This window comes from Diceros bicornis, chromosome 18 (genome assembly GCF_020826845.1).
Source record: "Diceros bicornis minor isolate mBicDic1 chromosome 18, mDicBic1.mat.cur, whole genome shotgun sequence".
Classification (NCBI taxonomy): Eukaryota; Metazoa; Chordata; class Mammalia; order Perissodactyla; family Rhinocerotidae; genus Diceros; species Diceros bicornis.
Genome location: NC_080757.1, coordinates 7427165 through 7454372, shown reverse-complemented (window position 1 = coordinate 7454372; position 27208 = coordinate 7427165). Strand labels below are relative to the sequence as shown.

General features: G+C 44.9%; 1 protein-coding gene and 1 long non-coding RNA gene across 3 annotated transcripts in view; one reads left to right on the top strand and one right to left on the bottom strand.

The window, feature by feature from the left end:
- SHISA6 (shisa family member 6) overlaps positions 1–27208 on the top strand; it is a 282484-nt gene that overhangs the window by 173417 nt on the left and 81859 nt on the right. The window lies entirely within an intron of this gene.
- Positions 279–25499, bottom strand: LOC131416906 (uncharacterized). The gene is made up of 3 exons (XR_009222651.1): positions 25408–25499; positions 2174–2376; positions 279–394 (listed from the first exon to the last, which is right to left on the bottom strand). It is a non-coding gene; the product is annotated as an uncharacterized LOC131416906 (long non-coding RNA).

Genomic DNA, 27208 nt, shown 5'->3' with positions numbered 1-27208 from the left:
TTTTAAAAGTGAAGAGCATTCTAAGCATAAAAAGCGACCATGCAAGGACAAACCCATATTGGCCTCCAAATTATAGTATTCATGAATGAGGCAGGGGCTTATTTACCCTGAAGATGTAGTTTTAGGATCAGTCAAATTAATTCTAATTAGAATGACAGGAAAGAATGAGCCGTGAGATGTTCCCCAATAGTAAAAATGAAAAGTAAATCGTTTAAGAAGGGGTTATGTTAATTTGTGGAAGACAGAGCCTGACATCTTACCAAGAGATGATTGGGGCACGGTGCACACCTCCAGAGAATAGTACCGTGTAAGGCAAGTAACAACTTTGCCCGTACTGACTCTGACTCTGTCAGAATAGAACATGAGAGTCTGCAAATCGTTTATCTTCACAGCACTGCAAGAAAAAAATTACATTTATTTTTGAACCACTCTCAAAACTTAATAAATCTAAATAGATAAATCTTAATAATTTAAAATAAAAATAGGTATGTTTACACACAGTAGGAGCATAGAAAACATTTGTTGGATGTGATTCCCATATAGTTAAATAATTCTAGAAATGGGGGAGGGTAAAATATGAGGAAGCAGGGAACGGTTGGGGAAGCATTTCTCTATTCTCCCATCTTTATCTGTTGACCCAGATATTCTAGATCTTCCACCTTCATCTTACCTGTTCCATCTTCCTTTTCCACAGCTCTTTTCCAGAAAAAAAAACATCCAAACCACATTGCAATCATGTATCAACCCTTGCAAGGGGTACAAAATATATTACCAGAAGCAACCTAATGTTATGTGTCACAAACTAGGGATGTGCTCCAGGGCCCTGAGGATAGAGCAAAAGTGTTCTAAGACTCCTCTGGTTGCCTTTCAGTCAAAACACCCAGAAGAACCCATCCCTTATCTCGTTTTCTCTTTGCTTTTCTACTCCTCCTTCCCTCCAAGCCCAGGCTTCATTCTGCCAGTTCCCAGCCCAACCCACGCCAGTTCCCAAGACACCCCTCAATGCTGCATTGGTGAGTCCTCTTCCACTGTAGGCCCTCACTGTTCAGATGGAAACATCTTCAAGTTAGTTAAGTAATTAGTTAACTAATCAATTAATTTTAAGGATATTCTCTGCACAACTTGCCTCTCATGGGTTTTGTTCCTTACATAACTTACATGAATTATTATGCTGAAGGACTCCCTTCCCATCAGAGGTAAGTAGTATAAGGGCCAATAGGAGGTGAAGAGAACAGAAAACTCCAGTCCACTATGTAAATGAAGCAAAGTAAAACCTCCAATATGAAGTATCCTAGGATGGATTCATGGCACCTGTTCTTGGGGCGGGGAGATGGAGCAGCAAATAACTGTAGTTGAACTGAATTGCAACCATTCATGGCCTGGCTGCCCCTAGTTTACTGATATAGACTGAGTGTAATTGCTGAGACTAAAATAGCACTGACAGCATGTAGATGTTCACCACTACAAACACTCTACCCAGTCAGTGAGGCATGAGTTCTGAGATGAAGGAGAGCTGACATCTATTGAGTCCTTACCCATTGCCCAGCCACTAGACTATGCTCTTTACGTGTAATACTTCATTCTACCCTCTGACAACCCAAGCGCTATCTCATCCCCCATTTACACATAAGAAAATTAAAGCACAGAGAGGTGTAATAACGTTCCTACAGGCACACAGTTATTAAGTAGTGGGACTGAACTTGACTCTCAGGTAATCTGGCTCCGAATCTGATTTTAACCACCACACCAAACTGTCTCTTGATAAAAGTACTGGAATAGGGGTGGGAAACAGGCATGTTCTCAGTCTTTTGAAACAGCTAAGTCAGGGTTAATCAAGCATGAGAAAGTTTGAGGTCAAGGGAGGCACAAGTGTGTTCGAAAACAGCCCACTCTGAGCATGGCCAGGCTGGATTTAATGGGAGTGTTGTCCCTGCTTAAAGGAGTGAGGCTAAGTGTGGGGACTGGGTGGTGGCAGCAAGATTGTCTCTATAGGGAAGAGATATGTTCTACCCATCTGTGGCCTCTACACCTAGCAGAATGCTTGGCATATAGCTAGTGTTTGTATTAGTTATCTATTGCTGCATAACAAATTATTCCAAAACTTGGTGGCTTAAAACAACACACATTCATTATCTCACTGTTTCTGTGGGTCAGGAATCTAGGCCTGGCTTACCTGTGTGCCTCTGGCTAATGGTCTCCCACAAGACTGAAATCCCAGGGTCGGCCAAGGCTACAGTCATCTCCAGGCTCAACTCAGGGAGGACCCACTTTCAAGTTGACTCAGTGTTGGTTGGCAGGATTCAGTTCCTGGTGGGCTGTTGTCCAGATGCCATCCTCAGATCCTTGCCCCACGGCCCCCTCCAAAAGGGCAAGTTGCTTCATCAGAGGAGTCAAGAGACAGAGCCAGGGAGAGAGAAAACCAGCAAAACAGAAGTCACAGTCATTTGTAACCTAATCTCGGAAGTGACACTCATCATTTCTGTAAGTCACTGGGTCCAGCCCACATTCAAGGGGAGGGGATTCCACAAGAGTGTTAATATTAGGGAGTGAGAATCATGGGAGCCATTTCAGAGGGCTTCACCCCACAGTGTTCAAAGCCAATCTGACCAATTGAACTTTGCCCATCAAAATGCAAAATGCCCATCAAATTCCAATAAGAGTTGGAAAAAACCCAGTAAACTTATGTTGTTATCTGCATTTACCCTTCAGGCTGAAAGTGATTATTAAATCATATCCATCAAGATGTGATCCTTACCTGTGATCAGGTATTTGAATAGGAAAAGGAAGGAAAGGAGCTAATATTTGTCAGTGCCATATTGTATGTGCTAGACACTAGAGGATATCCCAAGGAAGGTATTATTTCCTCACTTTCCAGATGAGGAAACTGAGGCTCACAGACTTAAATAATTTGCTACATGTCACACAGTCAGCCCTGGTAGTCTAGCGGTTAAGATTCGGCGCTCTCACCACTGCAGCCCAGGTTCGTTTCCCAATTGGGGAACCACACCACTCGTCTGTTGGTTGTCACACTGTGGCAGCTACATGTTGCTGTGATGCTGAAAGCTGTGCGACCTATATTTCAAGTACCAGTAGGGTCACCCATGGTGGACAGGTTTCAGCAGAGCTTTTAGACTAAGACAGACTAGGAAGAAGGACCTGGCCACTCACTTATGAAAAAGTTGGCCATGAAAACCCTGTGAAAAGCAGCAGAGCACCATCTGATACACTGCCGGAAGGTGAGAGGATGGTGCAGAAAGATGGGGCAGAGTTCTGCTCTGTTGAACACAGGGTCACTAGGAGTTGGAATTGATTCGACAGCGCTAACAACAACAACAACAACAAAAGGTCACCCAGTCAAGAAAGGGTGGAGTTAAGAGGGCGATTTGAGTTTTCCTGATCCTAAAACGACATTCTTTCCAGTTATCTTAGTCATTAGTGCTGTTTGTCAAAGAGTTCCAGTTCTGCCCAGGGCCAATAGGACGACTGCACTTCCTGGCTTCTTGTGATTGGGTGGGGCTTGGAGACTGGTTCTGGCCCAGGTGTTGCGAGTAGAAGTGAAGAGTCTTACTTCCAGGCCCAAGCATTTAATGGCAAAACCCTCCAGGGGTCTCTTTTCCCTCTGCCATGGCACCAGCAAAGTTTGAATCCCTGAGTGACTATGATGAGCAGACCCTCTCATCCCACCCCCGACCAACCCACAGTGGGCACGTAGCATGAACAAGAAATAAACTTTGCTGTTTGGAGTCACTGAGGTTGTGGGAGGAAGGAATTCAAACTCCTGACTGATGCACCACTAAAGAGAAGATGATGGAGCAAAGAGCGAGGGGGATGTGCAGGCTGCCCCGAGAGTGGCTCTGCTTCTGTCCTACGGCAACATAAGGCATGGCAGGCACTCACCTTCACCTCAGCTACCTGGCTCCATGGTGTCTGCATAATGGCAGACATCTATTTCCGGACACAACTGGATAGAATAGGGACCAGAGGGTCCGAAGGCTATACTCAGAGGCAGGGTGTGAACCGCACCGCCTCATTCAGTCTGAACACCCCCTGCTTTAAAATAGCAGAGAGCACAAACAGAGCAGGAGCAGTGTTATCCCTTCCCAAGCCTGTTCCAACACACACAGCACAGCAAGAGGCTTTTGAAAGAGGCTTAAGTGGAGCAGCATCTTCACATCAGAGCAGCTTGTCACTGAGGAGGCTTGGTGGCTGGAATGGGCATTTGCTAGGTCAGTCTCCCTTCAGCTGGGCTGGGGACTGGTTCACACAGGGTTGGGGTGTCAAGATTTGGGACAACTGGGGAGGGACCAAAGCATAGATTATCATGTAACCCAAGTATCGGCCTCCCGCACATTCTTCCATTGGGAAGGCAGAATTCTCTTCTGTACTGCCTGAGTCGTCAGCCCAACAGCTTATTCCTCTGGCTGTTTGCTCTCTGCTGCCCTCCATACCACTGAGCAACAGCACTGTCTCTCTCACAGCTGCTCACCACTCATGACTGCCAGACGAACGCTAGTCCCTTGGTAGGCAGTTGCAACCTCCACACAGGCAAGAGCAGAGATGCACCCCCCATTTATGGCTCTATTAGTCCAAACCCCACCATCATACAGGGTCACATGGTTGCATCAGACTTTGCTCAAAGATCAGGTTATATCGCTGAGTCAAAAAAGTAATATTTTCAACTACATACTAAATCTACTTTTTCCCGTGGTCCCAGGAGAACCACTTTTCCTGCGGGAGTGACATGATGGACAGCCCCAGCTCCTAATTTTGCTTCTTTGTCCTCAAGTCCAAGTTTTTTTTGGAGTGATTCTTTCTTCAGCCTTCCACCTGTGAATTTGTACCCACCTTTCAGAAAACCCCACGGTGGGGGCTGATCTCACCCAAGAACTCTGCTCCCTGTTCCTCTCCACCCAGCAGCAGCTTTCCCTTAGCCTAAATTAGTCAGTCTACAAACACACCCAGGGGCAGGGAGGGATGCTAGTACCATCTTCCAAGCTAGATTTAGGTACTTTAAGTGAAAAAAAAAAAAAATACAGAGAAGCTCTTCCTCAGCCTCATCTGTTTTTGGTTTCCACCCCTGATAGCCTTGGAAGAATTGCTTCTGTTGCTAAATAAAGTTGAAACATCACTGACCTGTCCAGCTGCCCCCGCCCCTCATTTTACAGATGTAACAAACTGAGCTTAAAGGCCTTGCCACTAATCGAGTACCCTTGAGGTACAAGAATCCTAAAAGCAAATTTGCTTGAAAGAGAGAATAAAAAGATGCAAGCTCACACTGAAGGTCTAAGTCTTCCAAGGGAATGGACATTGAAAGTTCAGGAAAGAGAGAAGATAAAGGCCCGGAGGTGGTAGTGAAGGAATGGTTCATTGAGAAGAAGCTAAAAGAATGAAAAATAAAAATAGATTTCTGTGACTTCACACTTCTGTCTAGGATGGGTTCTGCTGTTGGCTATGAGCATTTCTCCTGGGACATTAGGTAGGGGGACGCTTACTCAGAGTCAGTGAGAATGGGACAGTTGAATAGACACCCCAAACATTCAATTATCTATAAATTCTAATTTGCTGCCCTGATTTTTATTCCCAGCCTACCTCACTGAGAGTCCTATAACAAAAGGCTGAAGTGATTGAGGCACAGGGCTGGATGCTGCCTGAACCCTGGGGCCACTGCATCTGAAATGTATATCATATATGGGCAGTTGTAGAGAAAATTGTATCTGTTATGCTTGTTTAGCTGCAAGCAGTGAACACCGACCCTGCCTAACTTAAGTAGAAATGAGATTTATTGTAAGGACATCAGGTAGCTCATAAAAACAAAAGGGAGAAACAACCCAAATGTCCATCAACAGAAGAATGGATAAATAAAATGTACTATACCCATATAATGGAATATCATTCAGCCACAAAAGGAGTGAAGTACTGACACATGCTACAACATGGACAAAGCTTGAAAACATGCAAAGTGAAAGAAGCCAGTTACAAAAGACCACATATTGTATGATTCCATTCATATGAAATGTCCAGAAAAGAGAAAGCTATAGAGACAGAAAGTAGATTAGTGGTTGACTAGGGCTGGAGAGCTGCGGGGAAATGGAGAGTGACTGCTAATGGGGACAGAGTTTCTTTTTGGGGTGTCGAAAATGTTCTAAAATTGATTGTGGTGATGGTTGCACGACTGTGAATATACTAAAAATCATTGAATTGTATAGTATATGAATTATAGCTCAATAAAACTGTAATATGTATTTTTTAAAAGATTACATTGAAGGGGCCGGCCCGGTGGCGCAAGCGGTTAAGTGCGCGCGCTCCGCTGCGGCGGTCCGGGGTTCGCTGGTTCGGATCCCGGGCGCGCACCGACGCACTGCTTGGTAAGCCATGCTGTGGCGGCGTCCCATATAAAGTGGAGGAAGATGGGCACAGATGTTAGCCCAGGGCCGTCTTCCTCAGCAAAAAAAAAGAGGAGGATTGGCGGATGTTAGCTCAGGGCTGATCTCCTCACAAAAAAAAAAAAAAAAAAAAAAAAAAAGATTACATTGAAAACCTTCAAAAAATAAAAAGGGAGTATGGAGATCCAGCTGAGGAATACTCAGGACCTAGGACACTCTAGAGGGTGCCTCCCATGGATTGAATGACGTTCAGCCACTCTTGTCCCTATGTTCGCTTATTCCACTCGAGATGCAAAGCCCCAGGAGAGCACCTTATTGACTTGTTTGGGGATTTGTAGTCTAAACAAGACTACATTGAATGGAAAACAGGTAATTGCCAAAAGGAAATCAAGGGGCTGTAACCAAAGGAGGGAAAATGGATGTGAGAGGCCAAAATCAGTGCACGCTCACTCCAGGTATGTCCAGAGCCTGGTTTGGTATACCATGAGAGACTCCTTCTCTTGGAATTCATCCGTCCAGACTTATCACAGCCCAAATATTTTTCCTCCCCAGTCTTCTCACAAGTAGTTGCAGCGGTGTCTAATACCAAAGCAAGCTGACCTTGGCCTGAACTCTGCAGCCATCTGACGCCCCCTCCCCCAATTCCTTTTACAGGTTTATAAGGATGGCATTCTGGTGTTTCTTAGCATAAAGCAGCAGGTGTAACTGGGCTCAAACAAATCCATCTTCAGTTTCTTCAGTTATCCTTTGTGTCACCTCTAGAAATTTTCTTTATGTACAGGAGAAACTTACATAAAATATAATTTGTATGCATTATTTAACTGGTACCTAGTACCATTTTCTCCCACATTTTAAAATTTTTCTAGTGTAATAACATCACTCTTGTCTCTACTTATCTAGTATATTTAAACAGTCTTTTAACCTGAAATGCAAGGAAATATCCAAGACAGAGGAGAAGGAAGTGAAAATTTTTCACCACATTTCTACATCTTCCTACTCTAGCCTCTTTCACAAATTTTAAAGATTGAAAACAGTTAAAGGTTGTTGAAAGAGGCACCATTATGGACTGAATGTTTGTGCCCCGCCAAATTCGTATGTTGAAGCCCTAACCCCCAATGGGATGGTATTTTTTGGTGAGGCTTTGGGGAGATAATTACGGTTAGATGAGGTCATGAGGGTGGGGCCCTGGTCTGATGGGATTAGTGCCCTTATAAGACACCAAAGAGCACTCGCTCTCGCTCTCGCTCTCTCTCTCTCTCTCTCTCTCTCTGGCACATGCACACAAAGAAGATGTCATGTGAACACGTAGCAAGATGGCGGCCACCTACAAGCCAAGAGAAGAGGGCTCAGAATGAAACCTACCTTGCCAGAACCTTGATCTTGGACTTTCCAGCCTTCAGAATTGTGAGAATATAAATTCCTGTTATTTAAGCCACTCTGTCTGTGGTATTCTGTTATGGCAGCCAGAGCAGACTAAGATAGGCACTGAATTGTACCTATGTGTTTATATATCCACATGGTATTCTACAAGCTGTTCAGCTATATCATTCTCTTGTAAATGTTAAATGACAATTATTTATAGATTTCTGACTTTACCACCATCCCATTCTTCATCAGATCCCTATTGTTCACTTTCATAGCATCTCTGTATTTCTTCTTGGTTGTTCTTACACCAATTTATTTAACTACTTGTTCAACGTCTGTTTATCCTGCTAGACTGTATGCCACATGAGGGCAGCACCTCTATCTGTCCTGCACTCTACTGTAGCTTCATAGCTTATCACAGTAGACACTGAGAAATAGTTGTTGAATGTTTAAATGAATGAATGAATCCTGATGCTACTGAATATTATGGATTAGTAACTTCTTTTGCTTGATTATTTTAGTAAAGGATTCTATTGTAGACTTTTGAAGAGCCTCATGGAGTTGTAACATTTGGTCTTCAGCTCAGGGATGCCCTTATTGGAAATCTGGCTTTTCCAACCATAAGGCCAAACTTGTAAATGGCTGTCCACATCATGGCCACCACCCAACTAAAGCTGAAAGGCCTGGGAGAAAAATCATTATCCTCTTGTGTATAACACATGTGTTGCTAAATGGTGACTGTCTTAGTTTGTTCCCTTGAGAGCAGAGCCCAAGAGAGGGAGTCGGGTTCAGGGAGGTTATTCCAAAGAAGCAAGAGTGAGGGAGAGGGAGATGAGAGAAGGAAGGAGAAAAAGCCAACATAGGGTTGTGTTGTTCAAGTTGCTGCTGTAGACAACAGAGGCTTGATTAAGCTGCAACCTTGGAAAGCACCCAGAATTGTCTTAAAGGATGGGACACCAGGTCACTTATCCACCAGCTTCTGTCTCTTGTTAGCCAAGGATCACCCCAGAACCATTTACTCCCCTTACTTCCAAGCTACCATTGGGTAAAGACTTCAAGGGTTTTGGAGAAGGCTCCGAGGCCAAAGGGAGAAAGAAACACAGTGCACTTTTGAAATGGGACACAGGCCAGATGAGTCTACACTTGCAGGAACCATAACTGTGCCTGGAACCAGAGGTGGGATATCACAAGTGTTTGCTACCATGGCGAGCATCAGCTCAGCATTTTTCTTTTGCAGTAACACGATTCCTTCATTCTTCATCTCAGGCTTAAGTTGATGATAGCCCTGTTCTCTAGGCCATGAGCACGCTTGGCATGGAGGGATGGAACAGTGAGTGGGCTCATTAGTAGCCAGTTAGGATTCCTCAAAGGAGTAGTAAAACTGTCGGTCATTTCTCCTGACCCTCCAAGCAGAGCTCCCGAGGTACATTCCCCTCTATGTGCTTGCATGTCCCATGTGTTTCTCTTATTCATTTCTGATTCTGCAAGTGAGTCCCTAAGCCTCACAGGTCCTTGTGAGCAGGTGTAGTGGTGGATTTGTTTCGAAGAGCAACCAGTGCAGCCTAGATCAGGGGAAATTTAATAGAGACTCTCTGATGTTGGGGCTGCAGCCACTGTTGCTGCTGATGAAAGTGGAGATGGTGATGGTAATGTTGGAAATAGTGATAAGATGACTCTGGCCTGATGTCACTTGTTGTGATGTTTTGAACCTCGGCAGGTTGAGTTAGGATGGTTGAGGATTCATGCTTGACTTATTTTCCATCCTTTCTACAAGGTTCTCTCATACTACACTGCTCCCTGAGGGCCATCTCTGCATCACCCATCCTCATGCTTGGTATGGGGCAGATGCTTGGTACATGGTTTTTGTTTAATTATCAACTAATTAATTAATTAGTGATCTTTTTGACCTAAGCATTATTTTCAAAACTGTGTTGTCCCTGTTATCATCCTTATAGTTCTCCAAACATTAAGCCCTGTTTAAAAGCCTGGGGTGTGCCATTAGTAACTGTATGAGTCTGCTCGGGCTGCCATAACAAAACAGCACAGGCAAGTGGTTTAAACCACAGACATTTATGTTCTCACAGTTCTGGAGGCTGGAAGTCCAAGATCAAGGTGCCAACAGGGCTAGTGTATGGTTAGAGCTCTCTTCCTGGCTTGCAGTCAGCAGTCTTTTCACTGTCTCCTCACGGGGCCTTTCCTCTGTGAGCATGCCCAGAAAGAGAGAGAGCTCTGCTGTCTCTTCCTCTTCTTATAAGGACACTAGTCCTATTGGATTAGGGCCCCACCCTCATGACCTCATTTAAGCTTTATTACCTCCTTAAATGCCCTCTCTCCAATATAGTCGCATTGGGGGGTTAGGTATTCAACATATGAATTTTGAAGCAACATAATTCAGATCATAACAATAAGCAAATGTAATAAGCTCACTCTATTTTAAAGATACTGTTACTTACTCCTGTTGGAAAACATTGGGCTAGAGTATGACTCACCTTCAGGGACCCCAGTCACAGATGATGAAGCAGGAGTCAGGGAAAGGTTGGGTTCCCCAATAGCTAACCCTGAGATGAGGATCCATGTGCAAGTGATTTATTAAGCAAGTCTCTGAGGAGACTGGTAAGCGAATGAGTGAACAGGGCAAGGAAGGAGAAGAAGGAAAACAAATAATGCAAATCCGGGCAAAGTCCCTAGGAGGGCTGATCCCACAGCGGGTGTTAATTATACCTAGAGTTGTGCTGGCCTGGGGGCTGGGCTTTCCTACTCCAGAACCTGTTAGTCATTGGATAAGGGGCCTTGGGGGCATAAGTTTCCAGGCATTTCCAGTTCTCTGCACCCAAGAAAATCTTTCAAAGAAGAGACAAGTATTTCCAGTGGGGAAAGCACACTTAACCCAGGGGAGGGTGCACAGAAGTGGTCAAGGGGACCCATCAACATAGGAGTAAAATATACAGTCTATTTAGGGTTGGAAGAGCAGTCAGCACAGGAGCCAGCGTTCTGGGCGCTGCTCAGTCACCCCTGCCAGCCGTGCTCTCAGATTGAAGGCACGAAGTTATTTGCCAACACTTTTCCTTCCCAAAGAGAACATAGGAAAGCCCTAGTGCTTAGCAATGGAGAGCCACACACTTCATGAGTAGAAACCTCAAAATGTTGTGCCCTCATAGACCCCTGAAAGATAAAAAAAAAAAAAAAAAAACTTCACGGACTAGAGTCCAGCATACCCAAGTTGGATCCTGGATCTACAACTTAGTAGTTGTGTGACCTTAAGCAAGTGACGCCATCACTCAAGTTAAGTAACCAAATCCAACTAATTCTAAATGTCGTCTATAAGATGGGGACATTGGGTAAATAAAGATGCCAGGAAATTACCCTGCACTTAGGAAGACTTCAGAAATATTAGTTTCCCCTTCCTCCCTCGTCTTTTCTTCCTTATGTGTAATCACATGCCTGCTTCTGGAAACATCTGAAGGCAACTCTGCCTCCTTCTGTCTCTCTTTTGGTCTAAAGTTTTTAGCACTTTGGGGAGAGAGGGTTTTATGATCTGATGATGACTTTTCCTTCCATGTCTTCTGGTCCTTTACTGAGAAGAGAGGAGATTCACACTCTTTTATGACTAAAACATACTGAAGGGATGGACCCTAATTGTACTTTGGTGGAGGAAAGGGAAAGACAACCCAGGCAGGGCGTAGCAGGATGGCTCCCAACTAAACAGGAGGCAGCCTGAGAGTGATCAGTGTGCTGCATGGTGAATTGAATCATTCATTCATTCATTCCATTTTATCTAGTACTTGCTTAGTGCTAGGCAGGAAACAAGACCAAGACTGGGAACCTGCCCTACAGGACATTTCTCTCCTTTAGGAACCAAAGAAAGGGGAAGGAGGTGTAGAAACAGAAGATTGGTGGGAACCAAAAGCAAATATTTGGTGTTTGATAATTTGCAGTAAACTCTAGCCAACAACTACTGCCATCCAGTGACTTTTGTGGGTTTCTTTAAGAGGAGAGGGGATGTGGAAGAAGGATTGGGGAACATCAAATTTGTAACAGGAGAACATACGAGCCCTCAATCCTGCTTTCCTCTTTCCCCTTACCCCTCCATGCCTGCCTGCTGGATCTGGGCTTGCCCAGGAGTGACTGAAGAGGCAGGGGAGCATGGCAGAGGGAACCTATGCCTTGGATTTGCATCTAAATAGCCCCAAAGCTATTTCTTTAAATCTTACTATATTACTTACCTCTCTGTGGGTTTGGACAAGCCATGGTTTCTCTAAGATCAGTTTGCTCATCTACACTGGGTGTAAGACTCAGGGATAACACAGAGCAAGTGCATGAAGTATAGTAATAGCCACCTCACAAATGGAGGCTCTGTCATTATTCTCACTGCCACCACCTCCATGGCTACTGCTGCCACCTGACTCCTCCTGCCCACTTCCAATACCCAAAGGTAGCTGATAACTAGAGGTCTGGGTTTGGTCCTTTCCCGGCCCAGACACTCCCAGGCACGCTGCTCTTACAGCTCCATTGAGAGAGAGGAGAGAGGAGGCAGGATAAAAACAGCCTGAATATAGAGAGAAATGGGCAACCAGGAGGAAGGGAGAGAAGAAGGGAAAAACTTGGTGAAGTAGAGAGGACAGCAGGGAAAAATGAGAAAAGAGGAAGGAGGAAAGGAGGAAAAGAAGTTGAGTCCCTCACCACCATTTTCTCACAAAGCTTCAGCCTCTTCTGATGAATGAAGGAGCTTCTTTCTTCCATAAGTCCAACTCCAGACCCGTCTTAGACCCTTCCCAGTTCCTCTGCTCTCAGGAAGCCAGGCTGAAGGCACTGATGGGGCCTCCCAAAGGCTGCCTTCCCTGAAAGAGCCAACTTAAGATAAATTCAGGAGAGCACACAGAAAAGATTTCTAACTAACCCCAGGGAGAAGGGTTGAAAAGAGAAGACTATGGGGACAGACATGTGAGGATCTTTCATTTGGATGAGGGATTGGATATTCTAAAAAGTTGACCCATCCGGAACCATCACAGGGTTCTAGAACATAGTTGGACTCTTTAGCATAAGGAAGATGTGAAACCATCTAAGCTGTCGTCAGCTAGAGCGGGCCACCTCCATCAGGAGTGAAACATTCATCAGTAGACATGCTAGAGCATAAGCTTAGTGAGAATCTGGTGAGGGATGGCATTCAAGATTTTAAGAGTCACTTCTGATTTGAACATCCATGGCAGTAAAAAAATAAAAGGCTAAAATTACTGTCCAAAATGTTTTCCATAGTGGGTATGTATATTAGGGAGAGTGGGGAGGAAAATGTCGTCGTAGGTTCGAGATTCAAACCCAAAATATATTCATACACACTATGAGTCTTATAGTGTTAGATATTTTCACCTATATTAAGTTGACATTTATCCAGGGTCCTGCCACTTCCACACTAACTTCTTTTGGGTGGACTGTGAGCTGGGTCTGGTCCCATAATGAATGCCATTGACCCAGTGCTGAGAAACCACATGTTAGAAACTTCCAGGGGAGCCTTCTGTGAGCAGCGAGCAGATCTGTGCACATCCCACCTTTGCTAAACGAGAGAACGCTGGAGGCCTTTGTTCCTAACAAGTGCAGTGCCCAGAGCAACTCCTCAGAGCAGACCAGGGCAAAACCAAGAAGCAGAAAACTGCAACTGCTTCATCTCCCTCTTGTGGAGCCCTTCCTTCCTCTGCCATCCCCTTTCTGGGTGTATACCAGTGACTTCTTCATTGCCATCATCACCCTCACAACCCTGGTACATGCTTCAGGGTTCTTCACCAATATTTTGGCATCAGAATACTATTATGTCTTAGTCTTGTTATCCTTATTTTATAGCTAAAGAAATGGAGCCTCAGACTCAAAGTCATATGGATGGTAAGTGAATGCTGGGCAACCAGCAATGAATCATCCTGCCTGGGGGCAGCCTGAACCTGATCCACTTGGATTGGCCCACCAGGAGAGCCTCCCAAGTTTCTGGCCTTTTCCTCATCCCCTACTTCCCCCCAAAAAACTTACCTATCCTTTCTGTGACTCCATCAGAGCCCTGCTCTTGAGACTAGCAGAGAGAACACTGCCATGAAGAGCGAGTGTCTGGGTCCAGGAGGACCTGAGTCCCAGTCCCAGCTCAGCCTTCACCAGCTGTATGACCTTACACCAAGTACTTAACCTCTCTAAGCCATGGTTTCCTCACCTGCAAATGGGACTAATAATAGCACCTCCTTCAGAAAGCTGTTGTCAGACTAAATAAAATAACATGTATAAAATATTTAGCCCAGCGCCTGACGCACACTCTGGTCGCTGGTACTGTCTGTGCTAATAGATTCCAGTGATGGAGGTTTGCCTTTGGACAGGATCCTCCTACAGATAGAGCTCTCACCCACTGTGGGAAGGGTGGGAGGGAGCCTGGGAGAGGGGAGGCTGCAGGGCTCGGGTGTGGGGTCCCATCAGCAGAGCCGTGCTGGGCTGGGCTGGCCCTGGCGTCCAGTCTAATGATGTCTCACCTGTCATCTGCAGCCTTCCTTGTGGCCAAGCCACTGCTCATTAGCACTTCACCTGAGCTCAGACAGGGACGGAAACAGGTCTAAGTCCTGTCCATCCCGGCACTTCCTAGCGAAAAAAGAAAGCCCAGAACTAGTCAAAGTTGAGTTGAAGTTGAAGGGCCCGCGGTTACACTGAGGTGTGTGTGCTCTCTCCCTCCAGTCTTGGGTATTTGAGTGGATGTTAAATTTGACAGTTTTGACACACGCACTTGACCCAGCCTGAGAAGCCTTGTCTTCAGGAGTCCTGAAGGCCACTCTGGGATTTGAAGAGTTTCTTTTCTCTTGCAGCTGCCTGAGCCCTCAGACAAAGGCTGCACATCTTAGCATAAAGCATAAGGCCAGGAATTTGCACACGTGGATTCTGGCATCAGCTCCCCCCTTTATTCTGTCTGCCTCTACATTCCCATCTCAGAAATGGGCAGCATGCTGCCCCTCACAAGGAGAGAGGGTTAGCATATTCATATACACTCAGCACTCAGCCTTTATTCTGCAAATATTTATTGAGCTTTATGCTATGTCCGAGGCACTGCTATGTACCAGGAATATTATAAACAATAGTACTGGTACTACTACTGGGAATAATAGTTACTATGAACCCAGCATTCATTGAATGGTTGCTCTGTGTGCCAGGCCCTGTTTGGCTCATCTCTCTTAATCCTCACAACTACCCTATAAAGTAGATGTTATTATTATCTCTATTTTTCAGATATAGAAACTGAAGCATAAGAAGTGTATGCAACTTGCCCACTAAGGGTGGGCCCATGGAATACAGAAATAATGGGGCACATCACTTGACTATAAGAAGCACAGAGGCTAGGGCGATTCTTAGGCATATGAACAAAAAATTACAATATAATATGATTTGTGCTGTAACAGAAACAATAATAGGATAAAGTTGTTCTGAGAACAAAGAGAAGGGAGGTGTCCATTTTGCCTATTGAGGTAGGTGAGGAGGGTAAGGTCAGGAGAGATTCACAGGGTCAGAGACGTTGGACTGGACATAGAGGGACCTTTCCCTTCTATAAAGGATTTGAGACATCTTACCATAAATGACAAGTATAAAATAAAGTCAGGGAAATAACAGAGGGGTAGAAAAATCAAGATCAAGCAAGGAAGAAGAAAATTAAGTTTCTGTCTCATTTTCTGTTACGCTATTTCCTGAAAACAGCCATAAGGAGTTTTCACACAGATGATACAACATACGTGAAATGCCTTTTTAAGAGGTTATGGAAGAAACCTCAGTGAGACCAATGGTCCTCCAGAGCAATCCAAACTGAGGTCCACCAGAGATCCCTCACTACCTGTGCGTCAGGAGGGATGGGCTATGTGGATTTGGATGGTCTGAATCAAAACAAAACAAAACAAAACAAAAATCACAACGACAAAAAAATCTGAGGCCCAAATCTAAAGTCAGCAAGGGAGAAGCCTCTAGTTGCAGGCGTAGAGCTGGATGGAGCTTCCTCTCAAACAGGCAACCCCTGTGGCTTACACCAAGGAAAGAAGCAGCAGAGATATATTTAACAGCAGTTTATAATTCTCCTGAGAAATACCAGGAAGTCAGAAAGCGGTTAACATAATGATTGAGAATCAGCAAAGGAGAGTCAGATGTGACTCTGAGTTTCCTGGCAACCATGTCAAAAAGGAAAAGATGATCAGTTATATACATCTAGTTATTAGCAAGATAGAGTTTTGCCAGTGCTGCAAAGGAGACCATGATCTTCTCATTGTCAAATTCTAAAATAACTTTATTGCACTGTGAAGATAAATTATGTAGAAGGCAGTGACTGACAGTTTTATAGAAAATGCAGGTGTAGAGAGGTGGTTTTAATATGACTTTTAAAATTGGCCCTTGATGAAGCTGGAGGTATAACACTAAAGCAAAACTCAGGGGCAGGATTTAGGAGAGGATCTGTATAGCACTTAATACTCCTGAAAGACGAGCTGTAATTGCATGCAAAGCATCACTATACACGCTCACACATATATCCTTGCAAAATAGCTCAGACTAATTTAATATTAATGTGTTTTAGCAATGCAAGTATGCTGATATTAATCAAGTATATTAAATCCTAATTGTACAATAGCTTTGCTTGTGTACAGTTTCGCCCTCGGCCATGGGACATTTATTCTCTGTAACCTTTGATTACATTCAGCAAACAGTGACTGAGCCCCTCCTATGTGTCAGGCACTGTGCTAAGTACTCGTGATGCAGAGGTATTAGAGACTCTGTCCTTGACCTCAAAGGCTAGGAGAGGCTATAACAATAAACAGGCAAGGAGGGCTCTAAGGAGGTAAGCAGTGGAAGCTCTGGGGGCCCAAAGGAAGTAAACAAGACCTCTTGTCCATGAGTTGACAAGAGATCAGAGCAAGCTTTTTAAAGGAGATGACCTGTGGGCTGAGTCTCGAAAGATGCACAGGGGTTGGCCAAACCAAAGACTAGCCAAGTGAGGGAGGATGTTGCAAGCAGAGGGAACACCAAGGGTCAAAGCAGTGTACTTGGATGGAACTGTGCATCAGTTGACTGTGGTAGTGGTCTCATGCAGCTATGTGTGGTAAAAATGCATAGAACCAAACACACACACACGCCCACACACACACACACACACACACACACACACACACACACACTGGGCCTTCGTGTATGGTGGGACTGGTTTCAGAGACAAAGACTTGAATCCTTAGGAACTATGGAGACGCAGCAGCTCTCCATCCTTGCTGCGCGTGGCTGTCACTATTCAATCATGTTTGTGCTAATTACTGTGGCTCTGACCTTTAGAATATAACACATCTAATCCAATTCTTCCCCAGAAAGGCTGCTGTCGGCAAAACACTCTTAGACAAATGTTGAGTGAAAAGAAATTGCAGCAGACAGGTAAAGATGAAATCCACACGTGGGCAGAGGTGTGGGAGGAGATGTAGTTTCCTGCTGTGTCCAGCCTAGAAGACAGGTAATTGTTCTTCTTCTCTCTGGACATTTCTGACCAGCCACCTGATCCATCTTTTCCTGACCCAGCTTCCAAGGTGTGGAGCCCAGGAAATTTCTCATCTTGTGTTTCCCTTTGTGATCTTGTGCGAGTCACTTAAATTCTGAGCTGCAGGTTCCTCATCTGAAAACCGAAGTAATACATGCCTGCTCATCTCCCACTGATGTGGGAGAAGCCAGGGAGTTATGGTTTCCAGAACCCTTCTACTTCTTTCAGTCTGATCACCTGAAGAAGCAGGTACAGTCTCATCCCCAACATTTGTCTAGCTCAACATCTTCACCCTGTGACCTTGCTCTAATCTAGACTCTTGGAGCCCTGTCTGAGCCTGTCTTCTCTGAGACCAGGTGCCATCTTGCTTCTTCCAAAGGAAGCCGAGAGCTATCACTTTTGCCTCAATAACAATGAACTATCCTCACATGTAAATAAAGCCATAGGCGTGTAAAACAAACAATATACATTTAAACACAAGAAATGGTGTCAAGGTGACATTCAGAACTGGAGTAACCTACAGCATACACAGTTTTCTGAGGAGGGAAGGCAAGAAGGAAATAAGGGGAAGGAAGGATCTCTGATCTAAGGACGATATTCTCAGAAATTTAGGGCTGGACTGATTCACCCAATGTGGGGCTATTGTCTCGTTCCCAAAATACTCTGGGGATAGTGGTGTAATCTATGAGAATAATGAGCAGTTGAATATTTTAGCTTAACTGCTGCTGACCTCAGAGAAGACCCCCCGCAGCTCCCCCAGAACAGGCTGAATCAAACCTGGGAATGGAGCCACCTCCCTTGAGTTAACACAGATCTCTTAATGCCAGACTCATTAACAGCTCACCCCACTCCAGCCTCCACAGGGTTTTTTTCTTTTTTCCAACTAAACCTTTTCAGAGAGGAGGCAGGCCTTTCATATTTCTCCATATATAATACCCTTGCTGATTTGACAGATTCCTGCTCGGTCCTCTATGATGGAATCACAGGAGAGCTGCCTCATTAAAGTCTTCATCACAAGCTTTGTGATTATTCCTCAATGCATTTTTCTTCTTCCCATTTTCTTCCACTCTAAACCCAAGTGTTTCACGGCAGGCGTGTTCTGTTAGTGATGGAAATACCCCGCGTTGTGTGTGAGGGGCCATGTTATGAAGATGAAGGCTGATAAGCCAGGAGAAGGCTTATCAAACCTAAAAACAGCAGTGGACGGTGGGCGTGGGCAGCTGCACGATAGTGGTGCTTTCCACTTTCTAATGATGCCTTGGACTCTCTGATGTGACTGTCTGTTGTGCATCCCCCAGGACACGGTGTGTTAGGGCACACAATGGAAATATAATAACTGCATTGTTTGTAATCCCCTGGGGGAAGAAGGGGAAAAAGAGCAGCAAAGAGGAGAACTAACATTTATGGAGTACCTCCTAAGCACCAGGAACTTTGCCTACATTATTTTATTTAGTTCTCAAAAGTGCTCTTTGATTGTGTTATGAGAAAAATAAGGAAAGAAAGTGTTCTAAGAGTTAAGTTGTCTCAAGCCAAGCCAGATGTGGGCAATGTAAGGCTAGCCTGGGATGAGCTGCCTATTGCTAGAAAGACCATAAGTCCTTGAGGAGGAATGAGCATGGTGACAGCCGAGTTTCATAGACCTTATGGCCCCCAGGTGAGGAAAGACTGGAGACAAGGATGAGTTAGTGGACTATTGCAATAATCCAAGTCATATGGTCTTGAATTAAGATGGTAAAAAGTGAGGAATAGAGAAAAGGTAATATCAAATTTCACTTAGGGGTAGAACTGAGAAGACAAAAACCAGGTCTGGGTGAGGAAAAGCAAGGCAGTGACAAGGGGCAGAAAGAGGAATGTTTGGAAACAGAGTTGGGCTGAGGGGAGAAGATTATTTTAGTATGATTCCAGTTGAGTGTGAAATATATATGGAGCATTGAGATTGAAGATCTGTAGGAAGTTGAGGGAAAAGTTAGGAATAGAAATTGAGGCTTGGAAGACTTCAGTGTAGAAGTCAGAGAGAGTGAAGAAATGGTAATCTTGTAGAAAGAGGAAGTGGGAGAATCGTAGATGAGTAAGATAGAAAATTGAAGGAAGAAGAGAAATCAACCAAGCAGAGAAAGAAAGAGTGTCTTAGTTTCCTAGGGCTGCTGTAACAAAGTGCTACAAACTGGGTGGCTTAAAACAACTGAAATTTATTGTCTCATAGTTCTGGAGGTTAGACGTCTCCAGACTTGGTTCCTTCTGAGGATTCTGAGGGACAATCTATTCCAAGCCCTTCTCTTAGTTTCTGGTGACAACTGGCAATCCATGTCCTTCCTTGGCTTGTAGATGCCTCAGTCTCATCTCTGCCTCCATCTTCACTTGCCCTCCTCCCCTGTGGCTCTCTTCTTATGAGGACTTGGATCATATTGGATTAAGAGCCCGCCCTACTCCATTATGAGCTCATATTAACCTTAAGTAATTACATCTGCAGCAACCTTGTTTCCAAATAAGGTCACATTCTGAGGTCCTGGGGGTCAGGACTTCAACATGTCTTTTTGGAGGAGAGAATTCAACCCATAACGAAGAGTAATCCGAGAAGGTAGGTCAAGAACCAAAATATAGGGAGACGAGGAAACCACAATAAGAGAGGAGGAATTTTGAGAAAGGACAATTGGTCAATGGTTTTAGAAACCTATTGCAGTGCACGATGCCTTTCTTTTTTTTTTTTTTTTAATGATTTTATTTATTTTTCCCCCCCAAAGCCCCAGTAGATAGTTGTATGTCATAGCTGCACATCCTTCTAGTTGCTGTATAATGGGACGCGGCCTCAGCATGGCCGGAGAAGCCGTGCGTCGGTGCGTGCCTGGGATCTGAACCCGGGCCGCCAGCAGCAGAGCGCGCGCACTTAACCGCTAAGCCACGGGGCCGGCCCCACGATGCCTTTCTGATGACAGACTATGAGCCCTTGCCTCATAAGCACTGGGTCCAGTTTCATGGTGGGAATTCAATATTTGATGTTGAAATGTTATTTATTCATTGATTGATAAGGAGCAAGGTTGAGCAGAACAAATGGGAAAATAAAAAATAATAAAATTTAGATGTGGCAAGATTATTCATGACCAGGTTCAATAGTATGACAAAGGAAGAGAGGTCAGATTGCTGAGGTTTTAGGAGCCAGACAATAAAGAAATGGATCCTTCCTGTCATTGTGCTGCCAGTTGCTCCTTCCCACTCTTCCAAGCATCTCAGATGCATGGTTTTACCACAGCCCCCTGGCTCCATTTTATCCCCTTCAAAATGATCTCAGGGTTTTTCCCCCACTATACACTGTTATCTTAAAATTTCACCACATCCAATTGGCTTTTTCAGTTATCATTCTCTTTGCTCTCCAAAAGAGGAGGAGATAAAAGTACATATTTATACACACATATAAATACATATTTATTTGTTCATTCAAAAAAAGTTTACCATCTACTGTAAGTCAGATATATGTTCTATGAATACTCTCAAGGAGGTTACATTTAGTTGGGGAAGACAGGAAATAGTCCAGTAGTTAAGTAGCTAAGATAATGTTACAAGTGGGGACAAAGAGCTTCATGTGTGGAATCCATGTCTTAGGGTTCTCAATGTTTTTCCTTTTTATGATAGTTTTTTTCCCCCAAAGTCACTGATAATTGCACCACCTAAAGGAAATCAGTGTTCACAATTTAGTATCCTCTCCATCCCTTTGTTGCAGAAACGTCTGAAAAGCAGATATATATATCCATAGGCTTTTCTTCATTGTGAAAGTGGGAAGTGGGCGGAATTTGTGCCTGGAGTCTTGCTTCCAGCACTACCTTTCCATTAGGTAGGCTACACACACTGGAGGCCTGAGATTCTAACCAGAAAGCTGAAATCTAAAAGACACGTGGAGCCAGCATCTTTCTCCTCCTCCTCTACCCATCCTCTTCCCCCTCCTCATCCTTTTTCTTCTCCACTTCCTCCCCACACTCAGTCTAGATCCAGGTCTCCGGGAAGGACCAGAGCACAGACAGGCATCAGCATCCATTTCCTTCTAGCACTTCCCTTCCTCTTGTAATGACTCATTAATCTACACTAATGATTTTGGAAAAGGTTCAGAGATACTGCGAGCCAGCCCCCAACAGGGTAAGACCTGCATACGGACAGAAGAGAGAATCAGATGTGGATGCTAAAAGGTCATTTGCAGGCTGGCTCCCTGGACAGTGCTGGCCACAGAGCGGACACTCGGAGAGGGAAGGCCTGGGCTCCAGGCAGCGCCGCAGCTTCAGGGAGGCTCGACTCTCTCTCCACCTCTCCCTCTGCCCATTCCTCTCCCTCAAGCAACCACCCTCCTCCCCTCCCACAGACCCTCGGAGGGGCAGTGCTTACTTGCTGCCTAACCGAACCTACCCTTATGCTTAATCCAAGCCTACCAAACTAGAAGTTATGGAATTTAGATATAGCTTCTTTATCTCCTTCCCCATCCCACCAATCCCTTTCTTCCTCCACCTTCGCCATTTCAGAAAGTAGTACAACCATCCACACAATTTCTATTTCATTTCTGCTCCTTGCTTTTTCCCTTTCTGTTTCAAAACATTTGTTAAATTTGCTTTTAAATTTACATACATTAAAATTGGCTTTTGGTGGAAATGTTGCTGGAAAAATACTCAACAATAAAGGGAATGGACTACTGAAGTACACAATGGCATGGATGAATCTCAAAGGCATTATGCTGAGTGAAGCCGGTCTCAACAGGTTACATACTAATGATTCCATTAATATAACATCCTGGAAAAGGTCAAACTATAGGGACAAACAGATCAGTGGTTGCTAGGGTTTCAGGGTTAGGATGTACCATGATGTGTTTATCGATTCACTCGCTGAAGGACATTTAGGGTACGAGCTTTGTTTGGACATAAGTTTTTATTTCTCTTATGTAAATACCTAGGAGTGGGATTTCTGGGTCATCTGGTATATTTATGTTTAATTTTATAAGTTAAACCAATAACTTAGATTGGCTTTTATAAATCAATAAGCCAAACTATTTTCCCAAGTGGCTGTCATCCATTCAATTTTTAAAGTCAAAACCTGGAAATCACTCTTGATCACTCTCTGTAATTCCCCACATTCACTCTATCTGCAAGTCTTCATGGTTCTACGTCCAAACTCTAGCTTCAAACGTCCATTTCCATCCCTCTTCACTGCCACCATCTCGACATAAGTCATCATTATCTCTTGCCTGGACTACTGCAAGACTGCCTACACATCTCCCACATCCTCTCTGCCCTCTCCCCCTACAGCCCATTTGCCACAAGGCAGCCAAAGTGGTTCTTTTATGACATTAATGGGATCAGGTAACTCCCCACTTCAAGCCCTCCGCTGACGTTGCACTGCACTTGACCTTCAGAGCACTCGGTGATCTGGCCCCAGCTTACAGCTCAGCCATCTTTCCACTCCCCTCTGCACTTTCTCTGCTGCAGTCAACTGGCCTTCTGTACGTTCCAAACAAGCCAACTTCTCCCTCCTCAGGGCCTGTGGACAAGCTGCCTACTCTGTGGAATGCTCTTCTCTGGGCTATGTGCGTGTTGGCTCCTTTGCACCCTCGTTTATGGGCCACCTTCTCAGAGGGCCTTCATATCTATCAGGGCACTTATCCAAATGGGTTATTTTTATATTAACTTGTTGTCTGTGTCTTTCCAACTAAAACAGGAGCACCTTTAAGGCAGAGATCTCATTGGGCTTTCACTAGTACTGGGACAGTTCCTGGGACATAGTGGGTGTTTTAAGAATAGTCAAGGAATGAATGAATTAATTAATGCAAGGATGACAGCCTATACCACTTATTAGAAAACTAAAGGAGAGGGAGTTGTGGGGCTTTGGTATAGGGTAACAGTCCTTACCTCATAAGGTTAGGATCAGATGAGCCAATGCATGTAAAACGCTTGTAACAGTGCCTGGCACATAGTGGACACGATATAAGTCTGAGTTTAAAAAACAGTAGTGGCAAAAACAATCTTGTGAGAAAGGAGAGGTTTTAATCCTCTTAGGAGAACGAATCTCTTCATTCCTTCAACAAATATTTACTGAGTCTGCAAGAAAGGAAGTGTGTGCACAAACGTACGCATCGCACCGAATGGCGTTCCTCATGAGAACAGAACACAGACCCTTCCAAGTTTGCTTCAAGAACAGCCCAGAAGTGATGGTTCTCCCCACACCCTAGAGCTTCCTCTCCCTGACATCTCAACCTCCACAGAAACCGTGCATTCCTCCATTTTGAAGAGCATACCTCTGCAGCAGGGCACTGCACCGGGCACCGCTTGTGTCTGCAATGATGTACCACCTACAGACCCTTCTGGTCATCAGGAAGCTCCTAGGAGTCTCTTTGCCCTCAAAACAATAAATATCGTTGTAAGATATTCTCCAAATCACCTTTGTCTTCGAGCTAACCCATTTTTTCCAACTGAGCATGAAGGATTGCAGTTTGACAGGAGAGACCCAAATATAGAAGTCCACACTGTCTTAACCACACCTTCACCCCCACTCACCTGCTCAAAGTATTGCAGCCTTTCCCAGTCTCCTACCCTCACTTTAGCAATTTAAAATTGTCATGGTCAGAAAAGCCCTTTGTAAATTTAAACCCATCACTCTCCCTTTTCAGTGATATTCTTTACCAGACAAGTCGGGAAGGTGTCATTGTGCATGCAGGAGGCATTTATTAGATGCGTATTTTTAAAAAGTGAATGAGTGGGACAGAGAAGACTGGAGGGAGGAGGGAGGATACATAAATGGCACCCGGGACCCCACCAGATCCACTTCTAATTTCTCATCATGCAGGACTGTACAAGTTCTGTTCTTTACAGAGGCATCTGGCAGAAGGAGGCTTTTTGCTCACTGGGGCTATGACTACCCAGAAGAGTCCTCCTTTTCCTGATTCACGTAAAGGCACCAAATGAGCTGGCAGCGGCTCCATGAACACCCTCCTTCGCAGACAGAAATGAGCAGAAACTGGCCTGGGAGTGAGCAGAACTGAGTCTCAGCCTGGATTCTGCCTCTAAGTCGGACAAGACGCTTCTCTGGCTCCCGGCATCCACATCCATAAAATGATGAGTGTGGATGAGAGAGTTGTCTTTCACACATTTTATTTTGTAGCTGCAGAGCCATGTCCCCTGAAGAAATTGTTCTCAGGAGCCAATAAGTAAAGGGAATAACCTTGAGGATGTCCTGCCGGAGCTGGGTAGCGGCCTGCACGCTTGGTCGCCACCATGGCCGTGCCACGCCCCTCCGCACATGGTTAAGAACCACAGGAGTCAGCGTCTGCCTTTAACATTCTCTTTAGCGCTATATTTCTGTGATTTTATAAGAAGCCGCCAAGCAGAAAAATATCCCCTAGAGATTGTAGAGAGTTGCACACAAATGGAAATAATAAGACCCACAATTCCACTATGTGGCTTGGCCATTGAACTAAGCGATGCTTTTCAAGGCTTTCTAGCAGACCCTCAGCTCCTGCCAGCTGTCACTCACCGGCTTCTCTTCTTTGAAACTTCTAGCTCTTTGCCTCCACCTGCGATCCTGTCCAGTTCTCTGCTGTGGCATATATTCCCTCAATATTGGGATATTCTTAAAAGAAGTGAGTCCCCCTGTCAGTTCCAGCTCCCTCAAGGGCCTATCTGCTAATCTCTGCCTAATTGAATATTCATGGTGACCAACTGAATATTTATCACACCAAAAAAGCTCCATAATGCCACGTCTCCTCACCTTTCTACACACAGTCTTTCTAATGCATGCAGCCTTCCCTGGGCTGTGGTGGATGTCCCTTTCCCTCGCCCCCAGTGCTGTCCCTGCCACTCATCTCTGTGCCATGCACTCCTCCCCCATTGCTGTTATCCCAACCCATCAATCCTTTACTGCCTCAAGTACTGCCTCGATCCTTAGCCTGCCTCAAGTCTTCCAGAGGAGTATTCTCTGAGTTACACCCCCACCCATACAGACCACAGATACAACACAGGTTAAAACCCCTCTTGCAGAGCATAAGCTTTCCATGAACTTCATGAGGCTAATTTCTGCATGAGGAAATCCCAGTTTTCCATTGCCTTCCATAAAGATAGATGAGATACTGATGTTGAACAAAAGCAACATCATCAACAAAACAACTAGCATTTATTGAGCACTTACCATGTGTTAAGAATTGTCATCATTCTCCACAAGTCTTATCTTTCTTAGGTCAAACCAGTGAGTACCTCCTGGGCAATAATAGAACTTTCTCAGGCTTCAGTTTTCTCATGTGTAAAATGGAGAAAATATCTGCCTGTTGGGTTGTTACATGGATGAAATGATGGAAGGAAATAAGCCTTGCAAAGCTAGTCGGTTGGCACTGAGGGTAGTTCTTCCTCCTCTTACTTCGTCACCCATTCTTCACTCTCCCTCCTCTGGGTTTGTTGTCAGGAAAAGAGAAGGCTAAATGACCCAAGGAGTGAGCTCTGAACCCTATAGAAACAGACACTAAAGGAGGAGCAGTTATTTCTGTGGCTGCCCTGTTGGGCGTAGCAGCCCATGAGCTAATGAGGATGGATAGGGCTGTGTGCTGGAAAGGATCTGTACGCCCAGAGGAGACCAAACCTCAGATGCAGACATTCATGATGGCCAGGATGAGGAGCCCCTCTCCAAACTGTTAGGCTAGACCAGGTCCCCTTGTTTGGTGCTAAAACCACCTTTGTGTCCTCGTACCAACTGGGCATCCACCAGCCCCAGAAGTAGTGCCTTTTCCTGGCCCAGCCTCCTCTCCTGAGAAGCAAGATGGCACAACACTGCTCCTAGATTTAGACAGGCTCCATGTGGATCTGCCACTTACACTCTGGGTGGCCTTCGATTGGTCACCGAACCTCTCTGAGCCCTGATATCCCACTTGACAAATGGGCATAATCTCTGCCACATCATTGGGTTGATTGTGAGAATTAAATGGAGTCATGGGTTAAAAGACATTGTGAATACAAGACTCATTCCAAATGCTCCATCCTTCAGGAAGCCTTCCCTTACCCTCCTACACAGAATTAATCTTGTACTCCTCTGGATTGCCTCCCGAATATTAATGATGTGCTCCTGTGATAGCATTTCTCACAACCTGCCCTGGGTGATAAAGGCAGTGTCTGTTTGCCTGCTAGATCATAATCTCTACGGGGGCAGGCGGGCAGGATATGGATGTTATTCATCTTTACATTCACCACCATCTGCAGCATAGTGCCTGGCACATGGCAAATGCTCAGTAAGTGTCTAATGAATGAAAGAATGAAAGCCCCTTTCTGCCTGGACTCAACCTGCACATTACTTTTATGTGCTTTTAAGTATCGAGAGGCAAGAGAAGGAGATTTTTGTTAAGGTCCATACTCCCCAGCCTGGGGAACAGGCCCCAGTTGAGTGAGCTGGTGATATAAGTGGGAAATAACGGAACAGTAGAGAGTCTGGGTGTGAAACACAGAGCCCAGCTCCTTCCCCCCATCATTTTCCTGTGTTCAGCCGCAGAACACTTCGAGGGAACTGGATAGTCTTCAAAGCAATTGTTTCTTGTCTCTGAAATTGCTTCCTTGTCTTCTGGGCAATTCCCTGAAACGGCTGCAGAGAGCCCCAGCTGTTTAATATCTAGCCTGCTGATAGGAGCGATTGCTCATCAAACCCCAGAACCCAAACTAGCTCAAGAGGGACTGTGGACGGCCTCGGCCGTAGAGGTCTCAGACAAATGGCTGCTGAGCAGATGGCCAACATTAAGCAACAAACATGATTAAAGGCCAGCAAATAGGACCTGTGAGGAAAGGATGAAGCCGTCTGTTTGATTTATTGTGGGGGAGAACAAATAACAATGTACAAGTCTGTGGACATTTTCTCCAAGAAGGATGGTGATGCTCAACTCAATGAGGCCGGAACAGGAAGAGAAGGGCGTGAACTGCCGCATGAGAGATTTTGTCCAGACGTAGTAAGGAAG